This window comes from Mytilus galloprovincialis, chromosome 8, assembly GCF_965363235.1.
Source record: "Mytilus galloprovincialis chromosome 8, xbMytGall1.hap1.1, whole genome shotgun sequence".
Lineage (NCBI taxonomy): Eukaryota > Metazoa > Mollusca > Bivalvia > Mytilida > Mytilidae > Mytilus > Mytilus galloprovincialis.
In genome coordinates, this window is record NC_134845.1 from 91,446,289 (window position 1) to 91,460,755 (window position 14,467).

A 14,467-nucleotide genomic window follows, 5' to 3' on the forward strand; every position below is an offset into this window, starting at 1 on the left:
TCTGTCAAATTGTCATTATTGCGGTTTTCACATACGATTTGGAATACGGCTATTTTATTTGGTTGCTTAATAAGAAAACTTTAAAATTAATGTTTTATGTTGAAGCTCTACCGATTCAGAGAGAAGGGGTTGGGAGAGATTTTCTCGCGGAACTGAAGTGTTTTCCGGACTATAATAGTCGGATCCGCTATAATACAAAAAAAAAAAAAAAAAAACAGCAATGATAATTGTTCCCGCTAATTCCCTTGCATATATTTGTGCAGGACTGACATGCTAGATATGCCGTAGTCCTTTCGCCTTGACATTCTGGAGTGCAAAGATGGGTGCATTTGCAGTGCATAGTTAAAAAATTAATCGATTGCCTTTATAATTAAAATGTATATAAAACAAATGGTTTCAATTCAAGTTACTTTTTTATTTTTAATTTGTTAATAAAACTAAAGCTTAACATCTGTTATCTAAGAAAAAACAATTAATCCTTTCTTAGGAAAAAAAATCAATCCTTTAAAATTTATTGTAAAAAGCCATGCATTCCAACGTTTGTATTTTGGCTTACGTCTTTGAGTGTGTAACGTTAGGTGACACCAGTATCGTGCGACGTTTATGCATATCGCTTTCTTGGTGTTATCTGTATTTCTGTATATGAATAGTAGAGACAGTGGCTGATCCAGAATTTTTTTTATAAGAATGGGCCCTAGGACTTCCTAAAAACAGAAGGGGCTCTTGTCATGCTTCAGTGATTCCCAGTAAAATCAACCATTTTTTCTTCACGAAACGGGGTTGGGCCCTAAACCCGCCTCTGAGAATTTTTTTTAAGTGATTTTTAATGCAAGCTCGATCAGGTTATGTACTTTACTTCACACTCGCTTATCGAGACCGCGCTGAAGTACGTCATTATTCAAAATTCAATAATGAATAATGATATAGTTCACTATTCACTATTCAATGTTTACAAAATGAATATAATGAATAATGAAATAGTTTATGTTTCATTATTCAACTTGAAGCGGTGAATAGTGAAATTTGAATTAAAAAAAAAAATGACTGTGACACTATAGCTATATCCCGTATTTCTAAACTCGTCTTTTTGGTGTTATCTAACAAATATTCAAATGAATATCAGAAAAAATAAATAAAAACACTCTTTAAATTTTAATTTGATATATTTATCTAGTTCCTAGAGCGCTCAAGACTCCACTAACTTGGACAGTGGTGTAACAATACAACATAAGAACAAACTGTAAACATCAGTTGAAAAAAGACTAAGCACATCACATGGATACAAATGAATTACATCTTATAAAAACACAAAGTCGACGTGATCGGTTACTTGTAAAACCCCATAACAAAAATACACTAAGTACAATGTACAGAGTACTCGAAAAAACTGACATAGTTCGAAGCCAATAACCACTGATAAAAACAATCATGCCTCTAAGACTAAATTTATAGTTGATTTGGATCATATACATGTAGCTCCTTAAGTTTCAATGTATTATCCCCGGTTTACTTCTTAAAGTAAACGGATTTGAACGACTTTGAAGAAAAAATGAGTCGTATGAACGATATCTATAAAGTGTTTTTTCTCCCTCTCTAATTTGCTGTAGATTATTTCAATACGAACAAGACTAAACTTAAATCAAAATTCAATAATACATCTGATCGAAATTAACAATATATTTTATAAAAAGATGTACTTTTCATATTTTCACGTTTCGTGACAAAATAATTCTAGTGAAAAAAGAATAAAAATGGTTTCATTTAAAGCTAAATAAAATCAAAACACGCAACCTAATAGTATGTATTACTTTTATGACCAAATTACTCATTTAATAAAACAAATACTACAAGAAAGCACGTGACAAACGGTTGAATCGATCATGTGAATAAATGCAAATGTTTTCTGATTAAATTCTTTCTACGAAATTTAAATACAACATGTACCGTTGAACAATCCTTTAAATAGATTTAAAAATATCTTAACTGTATATTCATACTAGGAAGTTATTTTGAAAGTTGAGAAACATCGGACCGAAACAACAAGAAGTAAGTCGAACTTCACTATTCTCAACTTTCTATAGTAATTTTAACTATTCTTGCTATTTTCATTATTATTCTTATAATTTATGATTACTACATTAACTTAAACTTTTTTATTGCGTCTGTTTCAAACTCGAAAAAGTATCGATATTAAATCTGTTTAAAAATTTCACATTACAACAACATGGTGTCGATCAGTATTCATATTTAAAAAAAAATCTCTTCTATATATATACAGTAAAACCTGCTTTAGAGACCGTCTGTTTTAAGAAGACACCTGTATTTTAGGACTATCAGTTTTAGATTCCTCTGTAGTACATTTCATATAGTTTGAACCTGTATTAAAAGACCACATGTTTTATTTGTTTTTTCTCTCAGAAGTGGTCTCCTAAAACAGGTTTCACTGTTTTTTGTCCTTATCAAAAACCTTGCCATTAAGTTTTTTTCTTGACTTTAAATCTTGTACTTATTTCGGGTTTTGAATCTGGTGTAAACATCAGATCTACCGCAGTCTAACCTCCATCATAAAAAAAAACCAACCAAACAAACAAACAAAATAACCAAAGGATATCATAACAATGAAAACATCTAGTGAATATTAAATCATGACTACCCAAGATATACCCTTCATGACAAAAAGATTATACGGCAAAAACTTTACAATAATTTGTAGCCATATAAATTTATTAAAAAAATTATACATATCTTTTTGTGTTTTTTTGCAGTGCCATTTCTTTACCTAAAAAAAGACTTTTATGATACTAACACATCCATGCGGAGTTCTATTTGAAATTCTATGCGTTTGACAACTAAAAGTGTTATAATATTTTCAGGAAAATACACAGTCAACCATGAAGTTTGATCAAAGTGGAAACAGCAACTCAGTCGACAAGGTTAAGATATATTGTTAGAGTAGACAAAACTATTAGAAAATTTAATCAAAATGACATACAATATACCAGGAAAATCAATTCAAAAAGGGTTAACAGATAAAGAAAATGCAATCATAGTTATTCTGTATAAATAAGAAGATGTGGTATGCTTTCCAATGAGACATCTCTTCACAAGAGACCAAATGGTACAGAAATTATTGTAAATTGTACGACCTTTAACAATGAGCAAAGCCCATACTGCATACTATTAGTCAGCTATAAAAGGCATTGTAAAACAATTCAAATTAGAAAAATAACGGCCTAATTGATGTACAAAGATATAAACGATAAACAAATATGTATCACAGCAAGAACGTACACGGATCCCAAAAGTTATATTGATGTCAATAATTAATCACTGGGTCAATAACAGCTTAACTGTAACGTCCCCGGCGTTGACATGTTTATAAAAAACAAACACCAAAAATTTCAAAACGGAAATTCCCTTCATAGATGTCAAAATAAAAAGCTCAAACACATCAAACGAACAAAATACAACTGTCATACTCCTTACCTGGTACAGGCATTTCAGTATAAAGAAAATGGTGGATTTAACCTGGTTTTATAACTAGTTAAGCATCTCACTTAAATAAATTTTAATATAAAATCAGTCTTACTTACCATGATCGTCACATAGGTTGCGAACTTTGAAAAGGAATGTTCTATCAATTTGATGCTCCTGATATCATCTTCTCTTTTTGTAAAAGGTCTTGCGGTTCAGTCTTATATTTTCTATGCATCATTGTGTTGATCATTGTTTGTTCGTGGATTTTCGTTTACAAATGGAACTTTTGATGTTTTCAGACTGCTTTTGAAAGATTTCATTATGAACAGGACAACATCGAATGTGACGCTACCATTATGTCTGATCGTTTCTGAAATCATGTTTTTATTCAAATGACCATCATTAATTGTTTAAAAATATTTTAAACGGTCTCCATAAATTGAGGGTATACGTTGTTACAAAGACAATGGAATAGACACGATCTTGAAGGAAAGGGAAGAATATCACCATTGATGTTTACGCTCTCTCTCTCTCTCTCTCTCTCTCTCCAAAGAGAGAGATCGAAATTCTTTGATTTGACCATAATTGCACACGGTAATGGACCAAATTTGAATAAAATCTGTTAGACAGTGAGATTTTAAATGTACATGTATCACAACAATGATTTCTAATTATAATTTATATCATCAATCGTTATGCATGTCTCATCACAAACCTGGTTTGCGCTTTCATCCCAATTTGCCTATTGTATGACAAAAACCTGAACTGAACACATCGGTATCGTAATGCTGGATTTCAAATTAATTTCATTGGGATTATTTGGCCTTTTGTAATAATCCCTTCGGACATTTAACGGACTCTATCACGAGTTGGTTCGCCATTGTAAAATATCTGTTTTACACACTACACACTACAACGGATATGTTCGTGGTTACTACAATCCCGTATCCTTCTTTTCCCCGAATGTGACCTACCGAATTAGATTTCTGAAACGGATGCCACGTATTGAGCAAGATCAATTCATTTTTCCGAAGCACCTGATATCATCCCAATTTTTGGTTGAGTTTGTGTCGCTCAGTCTCTAGGTCTGTTTTATTTACTGTTATTTGTCTGTTTGTCTATCAATTTCTTCTTTAGCCTCTGCATTTTCAGTTTATTTTCGACTTATGACATTATCTTTGAAATTCACTTATCTTTTGTAAATAATTTTGCATGACTGAACAAGTTTTTTTCTCTTGATTTTCAATTCGATTGTATTTCAAAACAAAGGCGCATGTAAGATTTGGATATAAACTTCGAATTCCATGCAAATTTCTAATTAAAAGTATTTTATAACGGTTTAGAAGAACTGCAAAGCCGATAATTCAACTATTTTTTTTTTCAGGGCAAAAGTTGCTTTCCAGAGATCAGGACATTTATACAAAGCATAGCAGAAGTATCACTTATGATGGCCAACATTTCGCAGTTGACAGCAGTTTTGAGTTTTGGCGACAAAAATCAATTTTTCATTTATCTTGTTACACTTATTATTGTAACATTAGTGGCGCAGTCATCTTCCGTTATACGCACTATAAGTACATACTTAATTGCATTGGTTCGACGAAATGGATGTAACCAAAATTCAACATCATGTTCCAATTGTTGTACAATGAGAAATTGTTTCACAAAGTGCCTGACCGATCTTCAAATTGATAATGTTTTTAATTGTTTTCGTTTCATTATAATTTGTGCAAATATAGGAATAACAGGTATTGGAATTTCTGCAGATGATTGCTAGCTTCGGGATCTACTATCTATCCTTATGACAACCTTGGGTAATGATATATTTCATGTGATATAATTATAACAACTGGTTAAATATTTTTCTTTTTTTAGCTTGTACGAAAATATTATGTAATATTTTCAATAAGATAATTGAAAACAATAAAAAAAAAATCGACGGAGTACTCGAACAGAAGTCAAGTTTGAGAAAAAATAATGAATAAAAAAAAAGATAAACTTTTAAGGAGGAATTTTCATTTCGCGTCAAGAAGAAAAACTAAAGACAACTACAAATGAAGACACCCAGACGAACAATAAGTCGTAGTAATCTACACAGGTTCTTTTCTAGTGTTTCACTCTGACTAGCCTTCTTGTGTTTGTACTCAAATGGAGGTAGCAGAATTTATACAAAATTATTTCAAAGACAAAAAGTTTTATAATTTCAATTGTAGATAACTCTATCGTTGGTGATGTCAGGCTTAGTCGATAAACCACATTTCATTAAAGGTTTGCATCTCACATGTCCCAGTGAATTTGAGATTGAGGATACTACTTAAACTAGAATGTCTGCTTGATCCGTTCCATGAAATAAAAAATATTGACCAATTCAAACTATTATTTATTTGTTTCAATCAAAAGTCCAAAAATGCTTATCATCTTCGTTGTATATGTTGTGGGAATCAGTGTGATTTCTCACTAAGTAAAGTTTCAAGAACTTATACAAGGAATTTGACTCTGTTGAATGCGACATTTAAAAAGAAAGTTTATTTTTTGTAAAGAATTGATTGTAATTAGGTTCAATACATTCAATGTAGACAAGAATTCTGACACATATTTTATTTAAACATTGTTCAACTACTGGCGGCGATTGCTATGCTACAATACTTTCCAAGAAACGCTGTAATAACCCTTGGATTGTCAATTGTCGTGCTATTATATGGTGAAGTCTTAACATTTTTCTAAGTAAGTCACTTACGTAATCTTTACGATACATTTATGTTTTTAAATTTAACTTTGTCGTTATTTGACCTTGTTTGGTAATTAGTAAAAAAAAGATATACTTTTTGTAAATTGCAATTACTTGGAATTAAGTTAAAATACCATTTCAAATTAGGAACCACAATTTCTTTAAAACATTGTTCAGCGAACAAAAAACCATTCAAACGTATTCAACGATTGAAATGTCTTATAAATAGACATTTAAATCATACTTTATATGTACTATAACTTCACATACGTATAACAATGCATATGCACAGAGAGTGCTATCTAAATAAAATAACTATTGTTCGGGATATATGCAATAATATCATATATAAGTGCATTTATAAATTTAAGTAAATACTATAATCTATTTTTATAAATGTATGGGGTTTCCTTTAAATAGGTCTGAGTATTACTGGTGTTACTCATAAATGTAAATTTTGCCTCTTGTCAAATGTAATTCAAATCTTGTTTCATTTATGCTTCATGAAAAAAAGAAAACCAACTTTTCCTTCATCCGTATATAATATAAATGCTTAGGCAAGTCTTTCATTTGATGGATTTCTTTTGATTAAATTTAATCTTGGAATTGTTTTGTTACTTTTTAATGTCAAACTTTAAAAAATTATGTCTTACTGTTGCCATTCAAAATTGACAAAAATGTATTGTTGAGAAAAACAGTGATAGGAATAGTGACAAAAAGGGGCGAAAGATTCCAGTGGGACATTCAAACTCATATATAGAAAATAAACTGTCAACGCCATGGCAAAAACAGAACAAACAGACCAAAAATAGTACACACATCACAACATAGAAAACTAAGGACTAAGTGAGGTATAACAATCCATTATAAAAATATAGAAAATTATTTCAATTAAATTACAGTTCGAAATAAAATGTTCTGAAAATCACAAAAATCAAGTAACACTATAATTCCTTTCATGTTATATGATTACAGAATGTACCTCCCTAATGGAAATATGTTACTAATTTTCAGAGTTTAATTGCCCAATTTGTTCTTTAATGGTTTTATCAGTTAACTAATGAGCGTATAAGGTTTTAAATTTTGAAACAGTACACTTTTGAACATCGCTGATTATTTATTGAAATGCGCATAAGGAAATATAGAAATATTATTGTTTAATAGAATTAATGTATTGAAGTCATATTGCAAACATCTGATCCTTTTTTGTTGATGATTTTTTAATTTGTGGCATTTTGTGAACTTATTACATTACTAATCTTCTAAGGCGATGAAATGTAGTTTTAACGTGAAGTCATGCAGTGGCGGATCTAGAATTTTTCAAAAGTTTGGGCCCACTGACTGCATAAGAGGGACCCCCACCAGTCACACTTCAGTGATTCCCTATATAACCAACCTAAGAGAGAACGCCCCCATCAAATCCCCCTCTCAAATGTGTGAGCTAAGGATTCCAAAATGAATTAAAAGTAAAAAAAAAAAATGTAACCTATCTTACCAAGTCAAATTTTCCGCTTTATGCAGAGGATTTAACTGTATTATCCTGTCTTATACCATTTACGTGTGATCTATTTGATTACCTTTATATACGAATTAACAAGTTACCTCATTAAAAGGATTTTCTCTATTTCGATATTGTTAGACTATCCAATGATTGGAGTTTATAGAAACTGAAATTAAAAAAAAGCATTGTATATTTCATCAGAAAAGCGCTTTGTTTAATTGACAAAATATTTCCAAAGCAATTTCGACAATTCAATATCTAGTGAGTTTAGATTTCAACTATTACCCGTTCGTTTACATTTCCATCAAACTTGAGAAAAATGATACGACAAATACAGTCCGTCTCATATCTTGACTCACATCTAGACATTGACAATCGGTGTCGATTGAAAACAAAACTATCCGAAAAAAGAGATGATTTCAGCTTTCTTGATTGTGAAATTTTCATTTCTATGTAGCGACAATCAAGCAGCGTCTGTATATGAGGCATGTATCTGCCAATTGGTACGATATACCATGGCTTGTATTTTCTGTCTTAATTTCCAAGATGGAGAGTGTTTGCCTTCGAGAAAGCTATCAAATCAAGAGTTCCAAGTCGTGAAGTTGAAATCTTCATTCAGGAAGGACGTAAATGAAGACAATATGTTTCAGTCGTTATAGCGACAGCCTTGTTTCCTTTCCCCTGAATTTGACCTACCGAATTATATTTTTCACAGGGTTTATATTCTCATGAGCAACACCGGGTATAACATGTGGAGCATAGTTTTTACCAAAGTCGCGTCTTTTTTCTCAAATGTTCATCGGAAATAACAAAGACCTGACAGATAAATATTCAGCGTTTGCTTCACATTTTCTGAAGAAACAAATTGTACCAAGTCAGGAATATGACAACTGGTTTCCATTCGTTCGGATGGTCGATGCAGTCTAACGTTTGATTTAAAATGTGACGTTTTTATTGATATCTCCCTTTTTGAATTATTAACATCGGAGATCTCGGTATTATTGTTTTACTCTTTGACTTTTTAATTTGATATCATCTCATTCATTGAGACACAAGCAGCTTATATCTTACATATCAAGAATTGGACACATGAAATGTTTATAATATTGAATAAAAGAAATGGTATGATTGCCAATGAGACAACTCTCCACAAGAGAGAAAAGTTGATATTGGTTTTGAATGCTCTACATATATGCCTTTCGTGTTTTTGTTGGTTAGCTGGCATGTTTTCTGAGTGTTATTCTGTATGTATCTGTGTCAAGTAAACGCAACAATAGAGTACCGTTGTTTAATAGTCACATTCTACTTGAATTCATGCTGTTAGGCTATCGGAGTGATTATTATTTTTTTGATTTTTTGATATTTTTTCTGTTTTAACGCCACTTTTAAACACCGACGTTTTTTTGTGGCGGTGATATGAAGCCGGAGTGCTCGGAGAAAATCAACGATCTTCGATAGGAAAACTGAAAATCCTACTCAATTAAAATTGACTGGGTAGTGATAACAGTAGTAACTACTTAGACCAATCGGCAACCGAGACCCTTCCGGAGAGATATAACAATCGGAGACAGTACTGACTACCATCAGAGATTCCAATCCAGATGTTATTAAAAAAGGCAACAATAGTATACCGCTGTCATATTCTCATTGTATTAATGTTGTAAGGCTACCGGACTGGTATAATCCACGGGAACAGAACTGGCCACCAGCAGAGATTCAGGTGCCTGTAATTCAGTGGTTGTAGTTTTTTGCTGTACATCATACTTTTTTCGTTTTTTTTCTGATACATTTGTCAGACTGTTATTTTTTTCGTTAACTCGAGTTTCATTTTATCATGTCGTGGGTTTGATCATTTTGTCAGTGGTATAAAAAAAGAAGAAGGATGTATGCTTGCCAATGAGACAACTCTCCACAAAAAAAAAAAAAAAATGACACCGACATTATATTTCACGGTACGGCCATCAACAAGGAGGAAGCCTATGCCGCATAGTCAGAAATAGAAGGCCCCAAAATGACAAGTAGAAAACGCAAAAACAAACAGTCTAATCTTATCAAATAAAACTTATCTGATGTGGTCAACTGGTTCTTTGGAATATCTTGATGCAGATTTATTTGCAGCCACTCTGCAATCCTTCTCTGTAATGAAAATGGAAATAAGCTTAAACATAATACTGTGATTAGATGATTAACGCATCTGTGTATGTTTCTGCAAAAGTTTTTCGACAGGTTGCGTATATTCCTTTAGACACCAATTCTACACTCAAATAATTGAATTGCTATGCATTGTTATGGATCACAGTTTATAGCCTAACTTTATGTCGACAGGCACTATTGTAATGTTTATTTGTGTATTTCTTTGTCCTGAAAGTTGTTGCATTTATTTGTACTGTATTCCTGTCATGTAATGTTGTCATTTTAGTTGGATTTTTAACATTGTCATAAAATTGCGAGATTTGGCTAGCCACAAAACCAGGTTCAACCTAGTCTCGATCATCCAGCCGCTTTATGTTTCAAAGTATAGCTATATTTAAATATGCGTCTGGGTAGTCGAGACTAGGTTCAACCCGTCATTTTTTCTTAAATGTCCTGTATCAAGTCAGGAAAATGGCAGTTGTTATCTTATAGTTCGGTTATGTGTGTATTACCTTGTCGTTTTTTTTGTTTTACTTCAGTGTTTCTGTTGTTTTGTTCTTTTCCTCTTATAGTTGATTTGTTTCTCTCGGTTTTAGTTTGTAAGCCTTATTTTTTTTCTCTCAATCAATTTCTGACTTTTGAACAGCGGTATACTACTGTTGCCTTTATTAAGTAAAGACAAACCAGAATTTAATTTGATAAGGAAGTTTGGCTGAACGTGTAGAATTCTTACTAAACGGAACGGCATCTGAATTTTAAACGGTGATGTTGTTTGTAGGGACCGTTATTTCAGATATGATTCTTGTAAACTAATTGATCCTTCGAATAATCTGTTTACAGTTTCCTGTAATGTTGATCTGCTACACCTCTATCCCAGGTTAAAACATTGAACCCTTCATTTTTTTCTTTTTGCTCCAGTCATAGTTTGTTTTATGTAAACGCTTATTTTGGTCTACTTTACGTTAACATACGTCAAGCAGACGAACATTTCTACTGCACAAGAACCCTAAGTGGCACACGAACTAAAGTTTAAAAAATTATAAAATCAAATTAAATAGTATTATATAAGATTATATATATATAATTTAAAGACAAATATTGTGTGTTTTAGTTTTAATAGAAGAACATTTCTATCCAAACATCATATAATTTCATTTCGTTTTATTCGTTTCATTGTAACTGAATGACTTTGTTATTAATATAACAATAATAATCTTAATGAAAGCAAAAAAAAAAAAAAAAAAAATTACAATAAATTAGAATAATAGTTTTTAACAGACATATTAATAGCCAGATCACAATTTTTGTTTCATGTTGCGTGTTTGATCTTTGTTTTGATTTGATTTAAAAGCTTAAATTTTGATGTTCGTATATATTTCAGAAAAGAGTTTGGATCACAACGTTTTAATTAACTTGTCAACTGGGTACTTATTTGAATGAAAAATATTACTTCTACGTAACTTCCTACTTAAATTCCGCAATTGAGCCCGTTAGTATTTTATAACGGTTTAGAAGAACTGCAAAACCGATAATTCAACTATTTTTTTTTCAGCGCAAAAGTTGCTTTCCAGAGATCAGGACATTTATACAAAGCATAGCAGAAGTATCACTTATGATGGCCAACATTTCGCAGTTGACAGCAGTTTTGAGCTTCGGCGACAAAAATCAATTTTTCATTTATCTTGTTACACTTATTATTGTAACATTAGTGGCGCAGTCATCTTCCGTTGTACGCACTATAAGTACATATTTAATTGCTTTGGTTCGTCGAAATAGGTGTAACCAAGATCAACGACAAGAAACATCATGTTTCAGTTGTTGTACAATGAGAAATTGTTTCACAAAGTGCCTGACCGATCTTCAAATTGATAATGTTTTCAATTGTTTTCGTTTCATTATAATTTGTGCAAATATAGGAATAACAGGTATTGGAATTTCTGCAGATGATTGCTAGCTTCGGGATCTACTATCTATCTTTATGACAACCTTTGGTAATGATATATTTCATGTGATATTATTGTATACTGGTACAATATTTTTCTTTTATTTGCTTGTAAGACAATATCATATAATATTTTCAATAAGATAATTGAAAACAATAAAAGAAAAAAAAAATCGACGGATTACTCTAACAGAAGTGAAGTTTTGGAAAAAAATAATGAATAAAAAAAAGATATGCTACAATTTTTAAGGAGAAATTTTCATTTCGCGTCAAGAGGAAAAACTAAAGACAACTACAAAAGAAGACACCCAGACGAACAATAAGTCGTAGTAATCTACACAGGTTCTTTTCTAATGTTTCACTCCAAATAGCCTTCTTGTTTTTGTACTCAAATGAAGGGAAGCAGAATTTATACAAAATTATTTCAAAGACAAAAAGTTTTATAATTTCAATTGTAGATAACTCTATCGTTGGTGATGTCAGACTTAGTCGATAAACCACATTTCATTAAAGGTTGCATCTCACATGTCCCAGTGAATTTGAGATTGAGGATACTACTTAAACTAAAATGTCTGCTTGATCCGTTCCATGAAATTAAAAATATTGACTAATTCAAACTATTATTTATTTGTTTCAATCAAAAGTCCAAAAATGCTTATCATCTTCGTGGTATATGTTGTGGGAATCAGTGTGATTTCTCACTAAGTAAAGTTTCAAGAACTTATACAAGGAATTTGACTCTGTTGAATGCGACATTTAAGAGTTTTGTAAAGAATTGATTGTAATTAGGTTCAATACATTCAATATAGAGAAGAATTCTGACACATACTTTATTTAAACATTGTTAAACTACTGACGGCGATTGATATGCTATCAATACTTCCCAAGAAACGCTGTAATAACCCTTGGATTGTCAATTGTCGTGCTATTATATGGTGAAGTCTTAACATTTTTCTAAGTAAGTCACTTACGTAATCTTTACGATACATTTATGTTTTTAAATTTAACTTTGTCGTTATTTGACCCTGTTTGGTAATTAGTAAAAAAAAAGATATACTATTTGTAAATTGCAATTACTTGGAATTAAGTTAAAATACCATTTCAAATTAGGAACCACAATTTCTTTAAAACATTGTTCAGCGAACAAAAAAACATTCAAACGTATTCAACGATTGAAATGTCTTATGAATAGACATTTAAATCATACTTTACATGTACTATAACTTCACATACGTATAACAATGCATATGCACAGAGAGTGCTATCTAAATAAAATAACTATTGTTCGGGATATATGCAATAATATCATATATAAGTGCATTTATAAATTTAAGTAAATACTATAATTACTAGTATATGCATGTTATTCTTTTAATGAAAATACCTCTCTATCTATTTCTATAAATGTATTGGGTTTCCTTTCGTGAGTATTACTGGTGTTACTGATGAATGTAAATCTTGTCTTTCGTCAAATGTAAATCAAATCTTGTTTCATTTATGCTTCATGAAAAAAAGAAAACCAACTTTTCCTTCATCCGTATATAATACAAATGCTTAGACAAGTCTTTCATTTGATGGATTTCGTTTGATTAAATGTAATCTTAGAATTGTTTTGTTACTTTTTAATGTCAAACTTTAAAGAATTATGTCTTACTGACTTAAATTTTTAAATGTTGCCATTCAAAATTGACAAAAAAATGTACTGTTGAGAAAAACAGTGATAGGAATAGTGACAAAAAGGGGCGAAAGATTCCAGTGGGACATTCAAACTCTTAATTTGAAAATAAACTGTCAACGCCATAGCAAAAAAAGAACAAACAGACAAAAAATAGTACACAAATCACAACAAAGAAAACTAAGGAATAAGCTAGGTATAATAATTCCTTACAAAAATATAGAAAATTATTTCAATTGAATTATAGTTCGAAAAAAATGTTCTTGATATCACAAAAATCAAGTAACATTATAATTCCTTTCATTTTAGATGATTTTAGAATATACCTCCCTAATGTAAATATATTACTAATTTTATGAGTTTAATTAATACCTAATTTGTTCTTTAATGGTTTTATCAACTAATGGGCGTATAAGATTTTAAATTTTGAAACCGTATACTTTTGAACATCGCTGTTTATTTGTTGAAATACGCATAATGTAAAATTGAATTATTATCGTTTAATCAAATTATTGATATGTATTGAAGTCACATTGCGAACATCTGACCCTTTTTCGTTTAAGATTTTCTGATATGTGGCATTTTGTGAACTTATCATCTGACCCCTTTTTTTGTTGATGATTTTTTTAATTTGTGGCATTTTGTGAACTTATTACTTTTCTTATCTTCTGTAATTTTAAAGCGAATGTAGCAGTGCTATGACGTAAACAATACAAGGATAAAAATATACATCCATCTACATACAAGGTTTTTAAATACAATACTAGTAGTAAATAATCATGTCACTACAAATCGAAGGCGTTAGGCTTCCTCGAAAACTTTGAAAGTTCCTACTGTTTGTTTTTGCGTCCTCAATTACACAAAAAAAACCTTCATTTCGTTTCATCTTGGATTCTAGTAAGTGCTTAATGGCTAATATTTCAGTGCTATCAATTTCTTCCCGATTCTATTGAAATAAAGGTAACAGTAGTATACCGCTGTTCAAACTCATATTTCTATGGACAAAAAACA

General features: G+C 31.0%; 1 protein-coding gene and 1 long non-coding RNA gene across 2 annotated transcripts in view; one reads left to right on the top strand and one right to left on the bottom strand.

Moving 5' to 3' along the window:
* LOC143042832 (large ribosomal subunit protein eL31-like) overlaps window positions 1-14,467 on the bottom strand; it is a 102,914-nt gene that overhangs the window by 75,553 nt on the left and 12,894 nt on the right. The window lies entirely within an intron of this gene.
* LOC143043671 (uncharacterized) lies at window positions 1,921-12,147 on the top strand. Its single transcript, XR_012968538.1, has 3 exons — window positions 1,921-2,046; window positions 2,874-2,933; window positions 11,392-12,147. It is a non-coding gene; the product is annotated as an uncharacterized LOC143043671 (long non-coding RNA).